Below are 21,397 nucleotides of genomic sequence, written 5' to 3'. Positions count from 1 at the left end.
GGCCTGGAGTTAAAGAAAGGTTTTGGCCTTCTGGCCGTTTATCAAAAACTTGATGAATGAGTGTACATTTACCACTGATAAAATGAAGATAAAATGAAATGTTTGTCATGAGCATATTTTTTTTATGATTGTCCACCTTAGTTGACTTTTTAAATTAGCTAATTGTGTTCCAAATAAAATTAGGTTAAAAGGTTTCTACTATATAATATCTATGCTATGTAAAGAGCTCCTCCAGATCAATAAATAAAAGGTACCTGTTAGAAAAAGTGGCAGAGGGTTGTGAATTGGCCTTTACAAAAAAGGAAAAGAAATTGAAATAATGATTCAAAAAGAAAAGATGCTCAAATTCACTCTAGTAATTAGGGAAATGAAAATCATTTTTTTTACCAAATACATTGGCAAAAACTGTAATATCCACTTTTAGAAAGGAATGGGCACTGTCATACACTTTAATGAGAGTGTGAATTGTGTAGCTTTTTGATAGAGTGCCAAAATCCTCTCATTTTTAAATGTGCATATATTTTTGACCCAGTAATTCTGTATAAAGCTATTCTTGGTAAATATCTGCACATTTGTATAAAAATAAACACAAGATTTCAAAGCAATGAACCTTGGTAACAGTGAAAACTTGGCAGCAAGCTAAATGTCCATCAGAAGGGGAATGACTTAAATAATAACATGTTGTTCTGTGGAATAATATGAAGCTATTAAAGGAAAGAAATCCCTTAGACCTATATAAATGGACATGGGAGTTCCAAAATATGTTGTTAAAGGATGGAGGGAATTATATAACACTCCATATACCATGAATCCACCTATCTAAAAAAGACAAAACCTTGCCATGCATATGGATAATACAAAGAGGTGTGACTGATAGGCACCATGCATGGTTATCTCTAGGGCAAAAGGGAGTGGTGTTAGAGGAAGGCATTACAGAGATACTTATACTTTTTACCCTATACAATTCTATAATGCATTTTATTTTTATTTATTTTGGGGGGGTACCAAATTACTTTATTTGAAGGAATGGTACTAAAGAAAGAACTTAAGTAGATGTTTTGTTACAACTTATAGAAAAGATGAAGGTAACCCAAATATGCATGCACTGCCTTGCTGACCAGGGAAGTCACCCCTGTGGCTGTGGGAAACCAGCCTGAGGCTTAGCTCTCACTGTGTCCCAGGGTGTGCTTGTCAAAGAGGTACTCTGCCATGCCAGATCCAGGGCCCCCCATCTTGCGCAGGTTGGTTATGTGGTCACCCAATTCTTTGATGGCTTCCACCTGCTCATTCAGGTAATGAGTCTCAATGAAATCACACAGATGGGGATCATTTTTTTCAGTGGCCAGTTTGTGCAGTTCCAGTAGTGACTGATTCACACTTCTCTCCAAGCACAGCGCACATTCCATTGCAGTCAGCCCATTCTCCCAGTCATCACGGTCTGATTTCTTGATATCCTGAAGGAAGATTCGGCCACCTCGCTGGTTCTGCAGCCTCATCAGTCTCTCAGCGTGTTCCCTCTCCTAATTAGATTGGTGAAGAAAGTATTTGGCAAAGTTCTTCAAAGCCACATCATCACGGTCAAAATAGTACGACATGGACAGGTAGACATAGGAGGCGTAGAGCTCCAGGTTGATCTGGCGGTTGATGGTGGCCTCCGAGTCCTGGTGGTAGTTCTGGCGCATCTGCGAGGGGGATGCAGTCGTCATTGTGGGCGGCTGAAAACGGGCAGTGGTGGTGGTGGTGGCGGCGACTGCCGAGCGGCACTGGAGCAATTGGCGGGGACCTTGGGCCGGTCGGAGGGCGCTGTCAAGTGGTGACGAGGGCTGGCTCTGAGTGGCCGGCCGGCCGGGGTGCTTGAACGGAACCCCACCGCCGGGTTCCGTTCAAGCACTGTTGAAGCAGGAAACCGCGGCGACTCTCTGCTAAGACTGTCTATAATGCATTTTAATATATGATTACCCTTTTGATAGTAATTTTACAGATTCTTCATATGCAACATTACACATTGAAGGATATTTACAATGCAGTTTCTTCACTGTGCTTTATACAGTAACATTGTGCTAGAAATGGGGTGAATGCCTTGTATTTAGAGAGTACTTAGTACTTTAACAAAGGAAGAACATTATTTTTAAAACTATTTGTATTTTCTGAATGTTCTGCATTGAAAATATAAGTATAAAAAAAGAATAAAAGCGCCATAATGCCATACCCAGGGAGATCTATTGTCAACTTCTGGGCACATGTTTGTGTACATACATGTATGGACACTTGCATGCACACACACATGCACGTGTGCAAACATATGTATCTTCTTTCTACAAAAGAAGGGTTCTTAGTGTACATGCTGATTTGTAACTTGCTTCCTTTAACTGGACTCTATACAGTGAGCATCTTTCATGATCGATAGCTGTGAATAAGTGAAAAAGACATACTAGTGGGAAAAAGAACGACCACGTGCCAGGTAAACATAGTGTTCCACTTAAAATAACTGATTTCTGGGACAAACTATAATCTTCAAGCAAAGTCATGGCCACCAAAAGTAAATAACCAAGGAATGAAAAAATTCTCAATGTTAAACCAGTTCAGTTCTGTTTTGAATTTATGCATGTTGTTTAAGTTGTAGTTACTAGTAATGATATATAAGTACAGTATATTAAAAGGTCATTAGGGATCTTTTGGGGTGGGGTTTGGTTTTAATGAAGGTTTTAAAACTGAGCTTGAACAGTTATTTTGGTTCAAAGAAAAACCAACCGCTCTGACTAATTTTTGGTGAATGTGTGGGCGTAGTTGTGTTCTTTTGCAGCTTATAAAAGTAAAGAAAATCTGGGTGTCTGTGGCAACATGAATCTTTGTCTATGGTATCTCAGTCTACAGTAAAATTGAACATTACGAGAAATGTGTTGCAGGACCAAGTTTGATTTGTATAGTATGTATTCTGCTCATATGTCATCGAGAAGCATTTATTAAGCACATCTGCCATAGGCTCATTATAACCACTTCTGAGTTTATACTGTGGGATTTAGAGGTGAAAATACTTTATGATGAATTCAATAGAGTATTTAACAAAAGAATATTCTACCTTGTAGACAGTGGTGTTAATGTGATGGCCCAGTGTAGCTGCTCATATTTTTGTTATGGTGATTGAAATAGCATCCCATTCTCCAAGGCCTTTCTAGAATTGATTTTGCAGCAAGAGGATTTTTTTTTTCATAGGCACTGTGAAGTTTGAAGATTTTATAGGGGACTAAAAATCCCATGGACAGAGGAGCCTGGCAGCGACAGTCCATGGGGTCGCAGAGTCAGACACAACTGAGCCACTAAGCATGCACGCAGAATAGAGTTTTCCCACTTCTCACTTGAGTAATGACAGGTGTGTGTGAGATGAGACTTTTAACAGAGGTATTTGAAACATTTATGGGGGCTTCTAGTGATTGTTAGGAAGTTAAGGCAGTGGAAGGCATGGTGAAATACCTGTTTTCTCTTAGGTATTCTGTTTATTACCTTCAACATGTGCCTGAAGCATTCTAATACTGTTAAAAAAAGAAATGACAGAGTTTTGGAGGACCACTCCCCTGGGGGTACCCAGGTGATGTCATAAAAAAAAAAGGTCTGCAAAAATGGGCAGAGCTGCTCCCTATGAAATGGTGATCATTCGTTTTTCTCAGAATATATTAGTCATTTCTGCTTTTCAAATAAACTGAAAGCTGAAAACTTCCCACAGACAGGAAACAGGAACTTGGTTGAATGAGCTTAAAGTTCAGTTATGGCTTTGGAAACAGAAGAGAAGACACAACTAGCACTAGTATCTCATGGGATGCATCCAAGTAAAAGGTGCTCTGTTCTCCATGACTGCTGAAGATGGTAAGTTGAGAAGTAGCTTAAAAGAATAGTTGAAAAACCGTAACTTGACTCAGGGGTGGAACTGAGCAGAACTAGCCATAAATAACTGTCAGATGAATGTGTTTCAGACAAATAGAGTAGAAAAGAGAAAAGCAGGCCGGGATAATGGTATTCTTATACTTGGAACCACAGAAACCTTCGGGATTTGGTCAGTTGCAGGTTAGTCTAGAATGGTTTAAAGCCTTTGGTAAAATATTTGGGATTTCTCTGTGCATTTCCTTACAGAAGTAGGTTAGAATATCTGTGAAGAAAGTGGTTTACATACTCTGGAAACTAGAAAAGGCAAGGTTCAGGCTCACTGTTTGGTGAATTATAGCGACCTGCAGATGGGAAAATGTGTAGTGTTTATTTCCCTCAGTAGAAAGAAATGTCAGTATTAGCATATTCATTCAAATATATTTACATGTTATACATTTTTAAGCAAAATGACTGAACTTGGAAGGATATTATACAACTCAGATTTTCCACCAGAAATTTTGGGATCCCTTTCCTTCGATTTTGTTTTTAGTGTCAAGTGTAAAGGCCAGGATTTTTATGTAGAAGCAAGTTTTTAATTTATGCCCTTATGTACATTAATTTTAATATTCTCTTGATCACCAGGAGATCATTGAGAATTAAACTGTTAATAAGGGAGTAGCTTTCTTTAGGAAGTATCCCCCCCCAAATAATTTACTTCTTTACAAGTAACTTTAGAAAAGACAAGTGCAAAATGGAAACCTCCCTGGTGAATCTCCATTCTCTGTTTTTTATTCTTGTTTTGAAATGGAGTTCCCCAACCTCACTATTCCAGTCCTTCTTTTAGGACTGAGTAGAATTGAATCAGGGATGATGATTCTCAACCCCAGAAGTACAAATTGTTCACTGCAGTTGTAAAGACATGTGCACTAGTCCTGCTGGCTGACTTGAATCCTAGCTCAGTAGGGTCTGTTTGCAGTCACTGTAAGTATAAGGAGTCTGCAAAAGAAGACTGTTCTACCTGGCTCTTGGGAGAAGAATATTCCAGTGCTCAGATAGTTACCTAATCTCTGTCCTATGTCAGCAGTACCCTGCATTTGAGCCATTGTTCTTTGGTTATATGAAATGTTTGTGAGGAGTGATTGGCGTATGATTGCAATGATATACATGTGGTGAAATGGTGGAGTTGTTCTTAACTCAACTTTCAGACCACTGATCTTTTTCTCATAAAGCCCCTAACCCTTAAAGATTGTAGGGTGTTTTTTTTTTTTTTTTTTAACTTCTTAGGGAGGAAGCGTGTTTCCCTGGTGGCCCAGTGGTAAAGAATCTGCCTGCCAATGCAAGAGACTCCAGTTCGACTGCTGGGTTGGGAATATCCCCTGGAGGAGGGCATGGCAACTCACTCCAGTATTCTTGCCTGGGAAATCCCATGGATAGAGGAGCCTGGCAGGCTACAGTCCATGGGGTCACAAAAGTCGGACATGACTAAAAAACACAAGGAGGAAGTGCTTCCTATTAATCTTGCTTCTAATTGTCCTCAACTGATGAAGACTGTTGTCCACCGCCCTCTCTGCCTTTGACTGAAGGGTCGTGTTGCTTAGGGCATTGCCCACAGGAAAGAGGAGGTGGATGCTATACTAGGGCATGACCAAAGGAGTGGGAGGTGGCTGTGAGCATACAGTCTCTAGCCAGAACGTACCTTGAGTTTTGAAAACTAGGAATCTCAACTCCAGTTTGTAATTAAAGACATATTTTAGAAACCAGTTGTAGCCTATTGAATCCCTAAACTAAGAAAATATTGAGAAGCCTTGCAGTGTTTAATCTGATGATATCATAGTCCTCAGTGGAAATCTGCAAAATTGAGTCAAAATTCTATTTGTCTTCTTCAAATATGGGATTGTTGTTATGAAACACATATATGTTATTTTAATGACTTTGATGAAATGCACGAAACTCATTTTGATGCAGCTAATTCTGGTTGAAAGAATTACTTTTCAACCTAGACTAGATTTCTTCACTCTTGCATCGTTTCTAGCTATTTTGACACTAAGGTCATTTTATTTGTCTGGTCTCTTCTAGATGTCATAACATTTTGTCATGAGATCATGAGAAATGTTTCTTCTGCTTTGAGAGGAGTGATTAGGAATCTGTTTAGGATGGAAAATCTATTCTTAGATTTGTTGCCTCTACTGCTTACCTCTATCTGCTGCATGAAAGAAAATCAATAATGTCTCAAAGCCTCACAGTTACATATTTGAGTTACATAAAATTGTTCTGTGGAATGATCTAAACTTTTAGAATTTGTTTTGAGTTTGGTACTTGGTTGGGTCTGGGGCCATGTCTTGCTATTGCTTGACCTTAAAAAAAATTTTTTTTCTTTTTTTTTTACCAGCACTGCCCCATTGCTGATGAAAGATCAGGATGCTGTCTAGGTGGGCTTGGCACCAGGTGCCAAACCTCAGTACCTTTCTCTTCTATTTTCAGGCATAGCAGCCCTGGAAACCATCAAATTGAGGTGCTGGAAGCATTTTGATAATATCTTTTCTTATTCTTTAAAAATCTGGCCTGTCGCCATCATGCAACCATCAGACCTCAACATGTGTGCTTAACGGAGAACGCTTGTTTTCAGAACCGCCTCTGTGTTGACCTTAGTTTTGCTTTTGAAGAAGAGTAAGCAGTGTATTGCCCCATGCAGTACATGAGAAAGCAAACTGCTTTTACTGCTCCTCGTATTGTTTGCAGATGTTTGTAGGAGGATTGAATTATAACTTAATTAAAGATGATACATTTTTGCTTAACAATTCACAGAAATAACTGCAAAGGGATGTCTTAAAGGTGGATTACATTATAGATACAGCAGAAATTAATTGCTTTAGAGATAAATGGGTGATTTCTACTAGTAGTAAATATCAACACTGTTGAAATTGCAGCAAGTTTCTTGGCTGACCTTTTTATGGGGACACATAATAGCCCTTCCTTAAGTAGTGTTCCATTGAGATGGGAAAGACTTCTCCTCTGCTTGGGAGTTCTTAGTACACTGGTGCTTCTTTTTAAATCTGTTTTTTGAAATTTTTGTTTTGGGTCTCATCTGCAGACATACCTTACTGATGCATTTTCAATACTCAACTAATGAAACTTCCAGGTAACAAAACCTCAGTTGGGTGTGTTTTGCAATGGAACTAACCTATTCCAAATTTTACACTTGCCAGAGTAGTAGTATAACCAGAAAGCTGTAACCTGTTTGTAACAGCTGGGTAGCAGTCTGCAGATGAAATTGATCAAAACCTTTTAGTTTTCTGTTTGTGTACTTCAGCTCTGCATTTTCCTTTCCTTTATTTCTTTTCAGAACCTCACTTTCATCCTTTGTCTTTGCATAATTCTTCTTGCTCCAATATTTAAAGATTAAAAAAAAATACATTTTGAGCAAGCCAGCTGGTCCCTAAGCAGTAACAGGTATAACTGGATAATTCTAGAGGGTAGCTATTATTATTAGCTTTTTATTAATAAAAGGTAAGATGATCATCTGATTGGGCATATAGGGTTGAGGGTTGACTCATGGGTGACCCTCCTTTCCTGTTACAGGTGTATGTCTGCTCTCTGTGTTAGTCTCATGGCCTCTTTTTAAAAAAAGTTTTTAAAGATTTCTCTGATGTGGATCATTTTAAAAGTCTTTATTGGATTTATTACAATATTGCTTCTGTTTTATGTTGTGGTTTTTTGGCCACAAAGCATGCAGCTCTTAGCTCCTGGACCAGAGATTGAACCTGCACCCCCTGCATTGGAAGGCAGATTCTTAACCACTGGACCACCAGGCAAGTGCCTAGTCTTAGGTCCTCTTAAAATGTTATCTATTGAACACTAAGCTCCAGAAGGAGAGGGCATAGTAAATGTTCACTGGATTTTTCATGAACGAATGCATGTTCATGTACCTGTAGCTGCCTGCAATTTGACAACTAGAAGTACTACAACTAAAAATATTACAAAAGAAGAGGGTTGGGACTTCCCTGGTGGTCCAGTGATTGAGAATCTGCCTGCCAATGCAGGAGACATGGGTTCGGTTTCTGGTCTGAGAAGATCCCACATGCCACAGGGTAACTAAGCTGGTGTGCAACAACTACTGAGCCTGCGATCTAGAGCCTTTGAGCCACAACTACAGAAGCCTATGGGCCCAGAGGCTGTAGTCCGTGCTCCGCAACAAGAGGGGCCACAGCAATAAGTGTGCACCGCAACTAGAGAGTAGTCCCCACTCACTGTAACTGGAGAAAGCCCAAGTGCAGCAATGAAGATCCAGTGCAGACAAAAAGTAAATACATTTTTTGAATTAAAGGTTGTTACTGGCTGTACTTACTTTTAATTCCTTCCCTCAAATGTTCTTATGATGGTTGGTCTTCAGCAATGATGATTTACAAAATCAAAGAAAATAGAGACTCAGCCATTTATTTCCAGCTTCAGTGAGTCTTTGCCTAATAGGGTAACTTCACTTTCATATTATGAAAGGCAATGCATATGTCGTTAAGTCTTTATAGCTTTTGGTTGTCATGCTAGAAGGCATACCTTCTTCAAAGCTTCTATCTATGAAAGAAGTTTGATTCCACAATATTATTCTTTAAATGTAGGAATCTTTTTAACCAAATGGATTTTTTCTTCTAGGTTTAAAAGGCGTGATCTTAATACATGGCTTATTTTTTAAAATAAGTATTTCATGTTGGAATAATGTTAGATTTACAATGAATTTGTGAAGATAGTTCTGATGTTCTGGATATCTTTCCCCCAACTTCCCCTAAGGTTAACATTTTACATAACAGACAGTGGCACAGTACTCTACAGTATAGAATTTGTTTGGATTTCCCTAGTTTTTCTGCCAAAGTCTTTACTTTTCTTCCTGTTCCAGGATCTAAAATTGTTATACATGTTTATTTTAGAAACATGTATGGATAAAAAGACAAAACAAAGTAAGGCTAACCCCCTACCCAGAGACATCTATTGAGGCTTTTAGTATATATCCTTCCATATGTCCCCAAACATTTTGAATGCCCCTAAAACACTGGGTCTTAGAAAAGACCCTGATGCTGGAAAAGATTGAGGGCAGGAGGAGAAGGGGATGACAGAGGACAAGATGGCTGGATGGCTTCCCCGACTCCATGGCCATGAGTTTGAGCAAACTCCAGGAGATAGTGAAGAACATGGAAACCTGGCATGCTGCAGTTCACGGGATCGAAAAGTCAGACACGACTGAGTGACTGAACAACAGCAACAAAACACAAAATGTGTTTTATATACTGTTTTGTAATTGCTTTTTACACTTAATATAGCATTTACTTTTTTGGTGAACATGTTCCCATGTTTGCTGTTTTTTAATATAGTTTAATCTATTCCTTATCCTGAGGGTGTTTGTTTGTTTGTTTGTTTGTTTGTTTTGGTCATGCTATGTGGCTTGCAGAATCTTAGTTCCCCAGCCAGGGATTGAACACATCCTCAGCAGTGAAAGCACCGAGTCCTAACCACTGGACAGCCAGCAAATTCCCTATCTTTAGTTATTTTGTTTCCATTTGTTTGTTCAATTAACTCTTCATGATTACAGAGAAACTATGCATGTATTCTCAACCTTTTTTCCCCAACAAACCTGAGAGATAGGACACTCTTATCAGTAACAGTGGCTCACTAAACCACTGATTCTAAATAGGTGTGTATTTGGTTGAACTGTTTGAAATTGCTATTTTGGGGGATATGTAACAGTTTTTTGACTATCAGCAATTTTATTTGGCTCAACTTAATAGTTTTTTTTTTTAGTTTTTAAAAAAATCTGTATTTGTATTTTGAAAAATTTCCAATAAAGATCATGTTTATTTACTAAGACAAAGTATATTCTTTATTTCTACTAAAAGTGGTTTAAGAGGGACTAAAGAAAAACTGCCAAAATCAATTCATGAAAGTTTATTTTAAAATGTGGGATAATACCACCTAAAAGTTTTTAAAATAGCTTTCTAAGTCATTCTGATCCCTTTCCTTCCTTATCACTCCACTCAGAATCCCTGGCATCTCACTCTGAGATTCTCTGCATTTAGAATGATAAGCTATGAAAAATTTCACCAGGTAAAAATGTTGACAAACCACCTTCTAGGTGTCTCTGATAAACAAACATCCTTAAAACCTATGCCTGTGTTAATGATACATGCAGAGAACTTGAAATCTGGTGAATTGCATCTGTCCATCAGTATGCTGAAAATAAACTTGTGAGCATTTAACCTAAGCTCTGGGAGATGCAGGCTAATTGATGGCTCTGCCTCCTGGTTCCATACCTGTATTGGAAAGCCAGGGGCACTGGCGCCACCCAGTGGTTCCTTGTAGACTAGCAGCTGATGTTGCTCTTAATACGGCTGCTGCTGCTGCCAAGTTGCTTCAGTCGTGTCCGACTCTGTGCGACCCCATAGACGGCAGCCCATAGACGGCAGCCCACCAGGCTCCCCCCGTCCCTGGGATTCTCCAGGCAAGAGTACTGGAGTGGCTTGCTATTGCCTTCTCCGCTCTTAATACTACTTTCGCTCTTTTTTCTTTCCTGTTTTTCTGTGTTCATGGTCTCACCTTCCTTTGCTTCTCTCCATCTGTGCCAATTGCACTAACGGATTTCATTTAGCCCAGCTGATGAAAATTGGAGTGGTACCCTAACCATATAATTTTGCTGCGATATACTTATAGCAGTAAAGGCTTTGGAATATGAGACATGAAATCATAGATGTAAACATACTGAACAGACTGTTACTTTCTCTGCTTGTGAAATCATTATTCCTACCCAGAATGGCTATAAAATTTGTATTCTACCGGAATGTGGCATGTCTCATGTTTAATTTCAAACTTCTCAATAGATGAGAGGAAGTATTCTTATACATCTCAGATATGAAGAGGCATACATTTCTGCCTAGAGTGAAAGATTTAAGTGGGAATTCGTTCTTTGGTCTCCTTCCTCTTTAGCATGACTTGTTATTTCAGTCCAGAACTGTTTTGTAAGCATCTACTGTGTACCTGTACTGTGCTGGGTTCTCAGAATTATGGCAATGATGGGGACAGACATGACTTCTGTCTTTAAAGAGCTTATAGCCCAGCTGGGGAACAGAAACTTGAACACGTTTAGGTGTTGTGCTATATGAGCACTGGGAGGACAAACAGCAGAGGCACCTGACATAAAGTGGGGAGGTCAAGGAAGGCTTTTTAGAAGTGTCATTTAAACTAAGACCTAAAGGAAGCCAAGAAAAGGGAGAAGAGAATGTTCTTGGCAAAGAGAAAAGCATGTGCTAGATGCAGAGGTGAGAGATTAAGCTTGGTGCTTTTGAGAACCTAAAAGAAGTTCATGATGGCTGGAGCTGTGAGATCAGCTCATTTCAGCTTCACAGCAGTCCCAGAAAGTAGGAGTGTTATTCCCTCCATTTCAGGGTTGTGGCAAATGAGGCACAGAGGGTACATAACTTGCCCGAGGTCACTCAACTCTAGTAAGTGGCACCACCAGGAACTGGATCTAGGCCGGCTGGCTCCAGCACGTTGGTTCACAGTTACCCTCATCAGGGTGGTGTGTTGTGTGTGCTGGAGCTTCACTGTCCCCCTCCCTTTAGCCTTTGATGGAGCATAGCACCTTATCCTTTTCATCTGTGGTCTTTTTTTTTTTTTCCTGATGGGCCTAATTAAATAAAATCGTTCTTAGTAAGCTGAATATTAGGCTGTACTGGATACAGCCTCTTCCAAGAACTGAAGCTTATAAATAGGTGAAAAATTCCTTAAGCTTACAACATCTGGGTTAGCCTGGAATGTCTCCTGTTTGCTTTAGTCTTTTATCACTGGGAATCAAATACCTCATTCAATATGCAGCTCTATGGTTGCTAACCTGTATTTTCCAGAAAATCTTAGATGGCAAGTTATAATCGGTTGTATTTTTCAGAAATGAGTATCAGATTTGTATTCCCTGCAAAGTTAGAATTTTTGTTTGCTCAGTCCGTGGGGTTGCAAAGAGTTGGACATGACTGCCTAAGCACAAAGTTGGTTTGGCAATAGGTTAATTGCCAAATTAACCTATTTGATTTAGGTTAATTTAGTGAAAGCGTAAACACAACTTCTTAAATAGGATTATAGTCTTTAAAAGTCATAAGTTAAAAACCTATTTGTGGAGGTATTTTCTTAAAATGGATCTAATTTATCCTTTATGTACTTAATATACAAGTGTATGCTTTGTAAGATGAGGAATTGACTTCAGTTAGAAATTACCAATTAAAATCTAAAACAGTAGATTTTAGAAGTGGGATTATAAATATTTGGTTGTAGATAAAATATTTAAAGTTATCATAATTTGATATTGTTGAAACACTTGGAATAAAAAGTCATGTGTGTGTTTACTGGCACAAAGCTGATTATTTCATTTACTTGCCCATTTGTATATGACTGTGGATTCAGTCAGTACTTAGTACTTTCCAGTTGTGGAGGTTGGCTTCTGCTGGTGTAGCCATATATTCTTATCTTGTTCTCTGTGGGACCAGAGTTAGGGTTATTACTGGGTCATCACTAGGGTTGCCTCTCCCAAAAAAGGAAAAAGGTTGGGCGTGGGGGATGACTCTGATAAGAATTCTGGTAAGAATCTGGGACAACACATGACAACCAGGGAATATACATTAGCAAGCTGAGAAATGTGATTGCCTTTTTTTTTCACCAATTCATGTGCATGTGAGCTTGGTCACTCAGTTGTGTCCAACTCTTTGTGATCCCATGGAGCCCACCAGGTTCCAGTGTCCATGGAATTTTCCAGGCTAGAATCCTGGAGTGGGTTGCCATTTCTTTTCTCCAGGGGATCTCCTGACCCAGGGTTCGAACCCTCATCTCTTGCATTGAAGGCAGATTCTTCACCAGTTCACACAGGGCTCAAATTTGTGAGCTTAGCTTCAGAAGCACTGGCTCAACTCAATTGAGTTAACCAGCAGCCACAGACTACTTTCCCTTAACTTTGGAGTAAAAACATTAATTTTCAAGTAAATTAAAAACATTAATTTTCAAGTAAATTGTATATTGCAGTGGGATGTTATGCGTAGCTGCTGTGTGCCTTTTATCATTTTGAGCATTGTGAACTCAGTGCCACTAGGCCCTGTCGAGGTTATTGCAGGACACAGTTGGAGCTGTGTGGGCCTTTACAGGAAATGAGATTACTTAATGATACTTTACTGTTGCCCGAAACATTTTGAAATGAAAACTTTGAGGGAAAGAAATGATTCAACCCTTTCTGCCTCCTACAGCTTTTTGAAGTCAGCTAGTACATATTAATAACCTGATATCACAGTTGATTGGAATGTCTGAAGTAAGACAGTCTTAGGTAAGATGAGATCTTCTAATATTCTGAGCCACTGGTCCCAGAGTTCAGGTTGTAAACAAGTGGGTACTGATGGAGAGTTTAGTTCTGAAATCCCCTGCCTGTATCATCCCTCCCATCACCATGTGGAAAGCAAAGAAAGGATACTCATTTGCTGCCTTTTGCCTGTGATGCTCACCTGGGGGCAGGCAGGCCTCAATTCCCATTAGGGGGCTGATTGATATTAATATTATATTAATATTAATAATATATTAGTATTAATATACTTGGGCTAGCTGAAAAGTATTTTCTTTGTGGGGCAGAAGAATGCCAGTATGACTCTTCTCATACCTCTTAAATCTTTTGGCAGTGTCACCTGGCATTTGAGTTCCTGTTTGTTTTAATAGGATAAGTGGGTGGAACTGGGGGCATTAAGGAAATTATTGATATTTCCATCTGTACAGAACCCCTTGTGATTATCTGGCTTTTTGATATTGTCTATTCACTTGCCAGTGGGCTTCTCTTGTGGCTCAGATGGTAAAGAATCTGTCTGTAGTGGGGGAGACCTGGGTTCAATCCCTGGGTCAGGAAGATCCCCTGGAGAAGGGAATGGCTACTCCAACTCCAGTATTCTTGCCTGGGAAATCCTGTGGACAGAGGAGCCTGGTAGGCTACAGTGTAGTTACAGCAAGAAAAAAACCCACTGATTTTATTTTGCTTTATAGATCATATTACACGAGCAAAAGAAGTTTCTTTTACTTTGAGTCTAGTTTAAAAACTGAAGTATCTAATCTTCTCTCTACAATGCAGTTATGTCAGCAAAATAGCATCACTTTACCATGTCAGTAGGGCCAAATACCTTATGGGCCATGTTCATTGTCACTTATCAATACCCACATATAAACATAGACACACACTAGGATTAATTGACACTGGTGCTATTTTTTTTACTTATGTATTGAATGAGAAAAGTAATATGTTCACTGCAGCAGTTTTAGAAAATGTAGGAAAAAATAGGACAAAACTAAAAATCACCTGTAATTCTACAATCCAGAGATGAATATTTCAGCTGGTAGCCTGCATATATTTGGTTAAGTTTTGTCTTAAACCAATTTCACTTATTAATATCTTGACTGTTTTTTCATATCCTTAAAAATCTTTGACAATACTGCGTTTGATGACTGTAGTGTTAAATCATGAAGATACATCATTGTTTTACCAGTCTCCTTTTGGATATTTGCTGTTGTTTCTGGTTTTCTGTTATTTATATCACAGCAGTGACTATTGTCTATGTTTTTTTGTGCATGTGCATTTCTCTTTCCTTGGGCTAGTCCTAGAAGTAGAGAGTGAAATTACTCAGTCATGAGATATGTATGACTTAAAGCTTCTGAATGCCTATTGCCAAATTACTTTCTATAAAACTTGTACCAATTTATACTTCCGTCAATGGGATATAAAGTGCCTTTCTGTATACATTTGGCAACACTGAACAATTTCTTTATTCTTAATTGGCACTACTTTCGACGGAACTCCAGTGCATTTTTTTTTTCAGCAAATAAAAATTATTCCTGGCAGAAATGAAAGTGGTGCTTGCAATATTATGAACAGTAGTACCGCCAGGAACTGGTGGCCCCAGAGATACTTTGAGAGTCATCAAAACAGGCCATATTTTAGCTCTAAGAGTCTGTATTTCTAAAAATATATTTTCTTTTCTCAGTGGTTTATCAATCTCATCTTTAATGTAGAAGAAAATGCTAATGTTTTTCTCCTAAAATGATTGCTTCATGAGTACTTATTGTTCATTACCTTGGTGCTCTCTGTGTGTTTATTTATTGAGTCATGTCTTTAAAAACAAAATGTAACTTCTGGCAAAAATTACCCAAGCTTTTGGAAAGTTTTGATTGTTACACAGCAGTACTTTCTGGTCAAGATCTCTTGAAGTAACAAATACTTCTTTCAGGCATTGTTCAGTTCTTCAGTATTTTAATAAAGGCCTTGTAAATTCAGAATTACCCATGTATCAACACACGGCTTGAGTAAACTTGGAAGGAAGAGATGTGGTAAGTCCAATGTTTGATATTATGCAATCAATTTGTTCAAAACACTCTTTTAAATCACTATTGGGAGATTGTTGCTCCTGAGCCGAGTAGGCAATGGCACCCCACTCCAGTACTCTTGCCTGGAAAAATGCCATGGACGGAGGAGCCTGGTGGGCTGCAGTCCCTGGGGTTGCTGCAAGTCCAACACCACTGAGCAACTTCACTTTCACTTTTCACTTTCATGCATTGGAGAAGGAAATGGCAACCCACTCCAGTGTTCTTGCCTGGAGAATCCCAGGGACAGCGAAGCCTGGTGGGCTGCCATCTATGGGGTCGCACAGAGTTGGACACGACTGAAGCGACTTAGCAGCAGCAGCAGCAGCAATTTTCAGCTATTAAAACAGTTCTACCCCAGTGATTGCCTCCTAATAATCAAGCTATATCTTAGGTGGATCTTACAAATAGGATTCTTGATATATGTGACTTTAAAAATTTCTTATTTAAATGCAGTTGTTCTACTGAGAGCATTTAAAGAGAATGTGCCTTTCTGTCTTGATACTGTTAATTTCATCCTAGGTAACCAAAAGGTTAGAAATAGTGTAATTTTTTGCTTTCTAATATTCTCACATTTCATCTTAAGAGTAAAACTAATCAACACTGATTAGAAAGAAATTCTTACATTATCTGTATAGGGAAGCATATAAGAGGCTTTCCTTATATTCTAGAAAATAGATCCTCTCTTAGCTCCTGTGATCATTTGGAAGGGGAGGGAAGAGAGTTTCTTTTTAGAGACTAATTACTCTCATTTTAGGGAGAAGGAAATGGCAACCCACTCCAGTATTCTTGCCTGGAGAATCCTGTGGACAGAGGAGCCTGGAGGGCTGCTGTCCATAGGGTCACACAGAGTCGGACATGACTGAAGTGACTTAGCATGCATGCATGCATTGGAGAAGGAAATGGCAACCCACTCCAGTATTCTTGCCTGGAGAATCCCAGGGAGAGAGGGGCCTGGTGGGCTGCCGGGTATGGGTCACACAGAGTCAGACATGACTGAATCAACTTAGCAACAGCAGCAAACTTTCATTTTAAAGCCTATTTTAGCTCTGGAAGTCTATAACTTTGTAGGTAAGGAATGGTATTTATATGTGTATAGTTTATCTTCCTGTCCCAGGTGAGGTCTGGTACTTATATTGTAGGTAGATACTTGTCATTTTTATACATACACATAATTTACATATGTGTGTGATATGCAGATTGTATGTGTGCCTGTATATATATAAAGCCATGCTAATGATGAAACTGTGTGTGTATATAATTCATATAATTTACCATACTAATTATAAGGGCAAAAGTTATGTAAGAAAATGGGTGGTAACAGAATTCTTAACTATAGTTGAAGTATTTCTCTTAATGTTCAAACTGGACTCTGTCTTTGAGCTTGGGTAAAGACAATGGGTAGAGTATAAATAAACATTGCTTCAAAACTGAGAAAATGAAACAAAGAATTTACCACAGAATACTGCAGATCTAACTACGTAAAGAAATATTCATTGTTGTCATGGATATGCAATTTATATATTGTTCTAGCACTGAAAAGAATAATTTCTAACGAGTAAAACAAAGGATTTTCTCTATGGTTAAAATTGATTATCATTGTATCATTGTTCTAAAATATAATGGTAGTTTTTTGTTATAAGTACTTTTCCAAAATATCTGCTGAAGTTGATAATGTAAAAAAATACTGTCTTAAAAATAGTTACTAATGAAGTGAAAGCTGATATTAAATGTGAAGAAAAAAAATGACTTAAACCAGCTGTATTCTCTGACAGCTGTTAGTTTCCTTTATCCATTCCAACAGATTTTTAATGCTCTTTCAAGCCAAAATAGATGCAGAGATAATAAGACACAATCCTTGCCCTATATGACCTTCTATTTATGTTTACTAAATATCAATAACCTCAGACGTGCAGATGACACCACCTTTATGGCATAAGGTGAAGAGGAACTAAAGAGCCTCTTGCTGAAAGTGAAAGTGGAAAGTGAAAAAGTTGGCTTAAAGCTCAACATTCAGAAAACTAAGATCATGGCATCTGGTCCCATCACGACATGGGAAATAGATGGGCAAACAGTGGAAACAGTGTCAGACTTTATTTTTTTGGGCTCCAAAATCACTGCAGATGGTGACTGCAGCCATGAAATTAAAAGACGCTTACTCCTTGGAAAAAAAGTTATGACCAACCTAGATAGCATATTGAAAAGCAGAGGCATTACTTTGCCAACAGAGGTCCATCTAGTCAAGGCTATGGTTTTTCCAGTGGTCGTGTATGGATGCGAGAGTTGGACTGTGAAGAAAGCTGAGCGCCAAAGAATTGATGCTTTTACACTGTGGTGTTGGAGAAGACTCTTGAGAGTCCCTTGGACTGCAAGGAGATCCAACCAGTCCATTCTAAAGGAGATCAGCCCTGGGTGTTCTTTGGAAGGAATGATGCTAAAGCTGAAACTCCAGTACTTAGGCCACCTCATGTGAAGAGTTGATTCATTGGAAAAGACTCTGATGCTGGGAGGGATTGGGGGCAGGAGGAAAAGGGGACGACAGAGGATGAGATGGCTGGATGGCATCACCGACTCGATGGACATGAGTTTGAGTGAACTCTGGGAGATGGTGATGGACAGGGAGGCCTGGCGTGCTGTGATTCATGGGGTCACAAAGAGTTGGACACGGCTGAGCAACTGAACTGAAGTAATTAAGATAAATTCATAAATGGTATAAGGTGCAGTTAACCTAGCAGTTTGACTTAACAATTCTTCTAGAAATGTATCCTATAGAAGGGCTGGCATAAATATATTGTTAAGGGTGTTTATTGCTGTTTCTAATGATGAGAAATTAGAAAATCCCAAATACCTATCAATAGGGAAGATTGGTGAAGAAGGCAATGGTGCCCCACTCCAGTCATATCTCTTGCCTGGAGAATCCCATGGATGGAGGAGCCTGGTAGGCTACAGTCCATGAGGTCGCTAAGAGTGGGACACGACTGATCGACTTCACTTTCACTTTTCACTTTCATGCATTGGAGAAGGAAATGGCAACCCACTCCAGTATTCTTGCCTGGAGAATCCCAGGGATGGGAGAGCCTGTTGGGCTGCCATCTATGGGGTTGCACAGAGTCGGACACAACTGACGCGACTTAGCAGCAGCAGCAGCAGCAGGGTAGATTGGTAAGACTTAATTTTGACATGGCCATACAATGGAATACCATATAACTGTTAAAAATTTAAAAAGCAATAACAAAGTAGTATTATGTTAGATCTATGTATTCTGACATGGAAAGGCATGTAAGAGCCGTTTTTTAAAAAGAAAGTTGCAAGCTTGTATAGATAGTATAATTCAGTTTTTAAAAATTGTGTGTGTGTATTAGAATATGCTTAGAAAAAAGTCCCCAACGGTATTCACCAAACTGTTAAAGCTCTTATTTCTAGAAGATCGAATGAAAAAGATAGTTTCACTTGTATTTGATAATTTGTAATGTTTGTTTTTCAAGTAGCTTTTTGAGATCATGAGTATTTTATAAACACTTTTTGGTTTTAACTTTTCCATGAAGCAACATTATAGTCTATGACTAGTCTGTGACTAGTCTAGAGTCTGGAATTACATCCGTACTCTTTTCATGATAGATTTTGGGTAGTTTTACTTAGGTTATAACATTTCTTAAATAGTTTTAATGTTTACAAGTCAAGTGACCCACAATCTTAGGAGCATTTAAAGCTCCTGGACCACTCATACTCAAGTATATTTTTAAAGGGAAAAGAAAAGATTCTATTGTAGCTTAGACTCTGAGCAGTACCTCCGGTGATTTGACTACCTTATTACTGTCATGTAGGCATTTTAAATGAGTCATTTTCTTGTTCCATTAGGATTTTGAAAAACTAATTTTTAAGTAAAAGCAACTTTTATTTCTGGAAACTTTGGAAGACACTAAATCAAAGAATACACAACTTAAAATTAGTAAAGCATGTAAAATTCCCCTTTAATTGTACCATGCAATAATAGCAGTAATATTTGGTGCATGTCTTGCTAATTTTTCTATGAATATGTGCCTTCTCAAATATGTATGTATATATATAATGATAGACTCATACATACTGTTTTGCACCTGTGTTATTTTTTATTTCAACATCTCTGACCTTTAAAATATATGCTAGCATGGCAGTTTTCATCCATTAGTATTTGCCGGTATATAAATTTTGTATACATAGATTTATAAAACACTGTTGCTTAGGGAATTGTTTCATAAGGGACTATACAGGATTTACTTTTAGATTTGGACACAATGTGCGTAGGACTTTGTTAATGTTTCCCACTGTTTCCCGAAACATTCTCTTTTAAACTTACTAAGATTGGTCCTTGAGTCATTAAGGAAAGAATGATTGATCATGCCTGAAACATTTCCATCTGATGCTGTCACATTTTTAGTATATGGACTTTACTTTAGAAAAATGTTTCCAAAATATTCATTAGCACACAAACTTATTTACAGAAAGGGCAAAAACTAAACACATCAATGGTTTGTTATGAAGTCTGTCTCAAAACATGAGGTTGAACAACACTGCCTTCTATTTGTATTACTTTTTCCCTTAGTCACTCTCTTGTTAGCTGCAAGGACACTGTTATGCTCCCCGATATTTAGTGGGAAGGCTTTCTCAGAGCTACCTCATTCCCTAATTGAAAGATGATCAACTCTAGATGCTGTATTACTCCTTTTGTTCATGCCACCAAGTGACTATAAAGTGGAAACAAACCATGGTATATGCTTCAGTCTGTTTAAAAATTTGCTATGCTAAGGATTTCCAACTTCCTTATGTTGCAAAAGCTTGCATATCCGTGAAAGTGAAAAGTATGACTCAAATTTACATTGTAATTTTAGCCAGATCATCCATATTTCTGATCATCTGTAAAGAGAACCTGCATGTTGATAATCTGTTTAGTTCTTTTATATCAGATTATTTCTTCAATTTAATAGGATGACTTTAAGAGGAGGATGCTATTTTGTAGGGAGGAGGCTAGAGAGAGAGGCGAGTGCCAGTTTTTCTGTTGTGCAGAGAAACTTAATTAGGCTCAGTTAGGAAATGTGATTCGGAGAAGGCAATCGCACCCCACTCCAGGACTCTTGCCTGGAAAATCCCATGGACGGAGGAGCCTGGTAGGCTGCAGTCCATGGGGTGGCTAAGAGTCGGACACGACTGAGCGACTTCATTTTCACTTTTCACTTTCATGCTTTGGAGAAGGAAATGGCAACCCACTCCAGTGTTCTTGCCTGGAGAATCCCAGGGTCAGGGGAGTCTGGTGGGCTGCCGTCCATGGGGTCACACAGAATCGGACACAACTAAAGCGACTTAGCAGCAGCAGCAGCAGGAAATGTGATTTGATTCCCTTTTATCATCTGTAAAGTAAGTAAGCTGTTGCTTACTTACTTTTAAGCAAGTAAGCAACTTACTTACTTACTTACTTTTAAGTAAGCAACTTACTTACTTTCTTACTTATCATCTGTAAAGTAAGTAAGCTGTTGCTTACTTACTTTTAAGCAAGTAAGCAACTTACTTTTAAGTAAGCAACTTAAGTAAGTAAGCTGAGAAAAATTATGTCTGTCTTTTGTATTAAAGAACATCTGAGAGTTACATTGTCCTGCCCAATTGATTGAGGGCTCTCAGACTGGAAATTAGCCAAAGGTTGGTATGGGCCTCTCATCCAACTGAAAGAGTTCTCTTATACTTTTGAGTATCCTCTCCAGCCTCTCTTTCTGTAGGACCAATGACCAAGTGTCAGGTCTCCTTTGGAAACTTTCTCTATGGAAATTATTTTTCAAATTACACAAACTACTGGATAGTTTTGTATCCCGTCCCGACTCTGCACCACCTATAGATGAGTTCATGTGATTTTATGAAAGGTTGGTTTTTTGTTGTTTGTTAGTTATCTGAATTAAGCTCTGTGTGGAAGAGGAAATACATGCATTTGTATAAGAAATATGAAGTTTTTCTTCCTCAACGTTCTCTTTTTGAGCTCTTGGGACTTTGTTTTAATACGAACATGCAGAGATTTCCCCTCTTGGTGTTAATATCAAGTGTTAGCCCTCAGGGAGTAAAGGAAGAAAATATTAAATAGTGTGTCTTTTGTTTATAAGTAATCTTA

The 21,397-nt window shown here is 38.6% G+C and overlaps 1 protein-coding gene and 1 pseudogene across 4 annotated transcripts in view; one reads left to right on the top strand and one right to left on the bottom strand.

Annotated features, from left to right (window-relative positions):
- The window catches only part of ACSL4 (acyl-CoA synthetase long chain family member 4), a 77,588-nt gene that overhangs the window by 6,740 nt on the left and 49,451 nt on the right, over positions 1 to 21,397 (top strand). The gene's annotated exons all lie outside the window — the stretch shown is intronic.
- LOC109555453 (ferritin heavy chain pseudogene) lies at positions 1,000 to 1,721 on the bottom strand (annotated as a pseudogene).

The sequence above is a fragment of the Bos indicus genome, chromosome X, assembly GCF_029378745.1.
Source record: "Bos indicus isolate NIAB-ARS_2022 breed Sahiwal x Tharparkar chromosome X, NIAB-ARS_B.indTharparkar_mat_pri_1.0, whole genome shotgun sequence".
Lineage (NCBI taxonomy): Eukaryota > Metazoa > Chordata > Mammalia > Artiodactyla > Bovidae > Bos > Bos indicus.
Note: the sequence above shows the minus strand (reverse complement) of the source record. Positions and strands in the feature narration are given on the sequence as shown.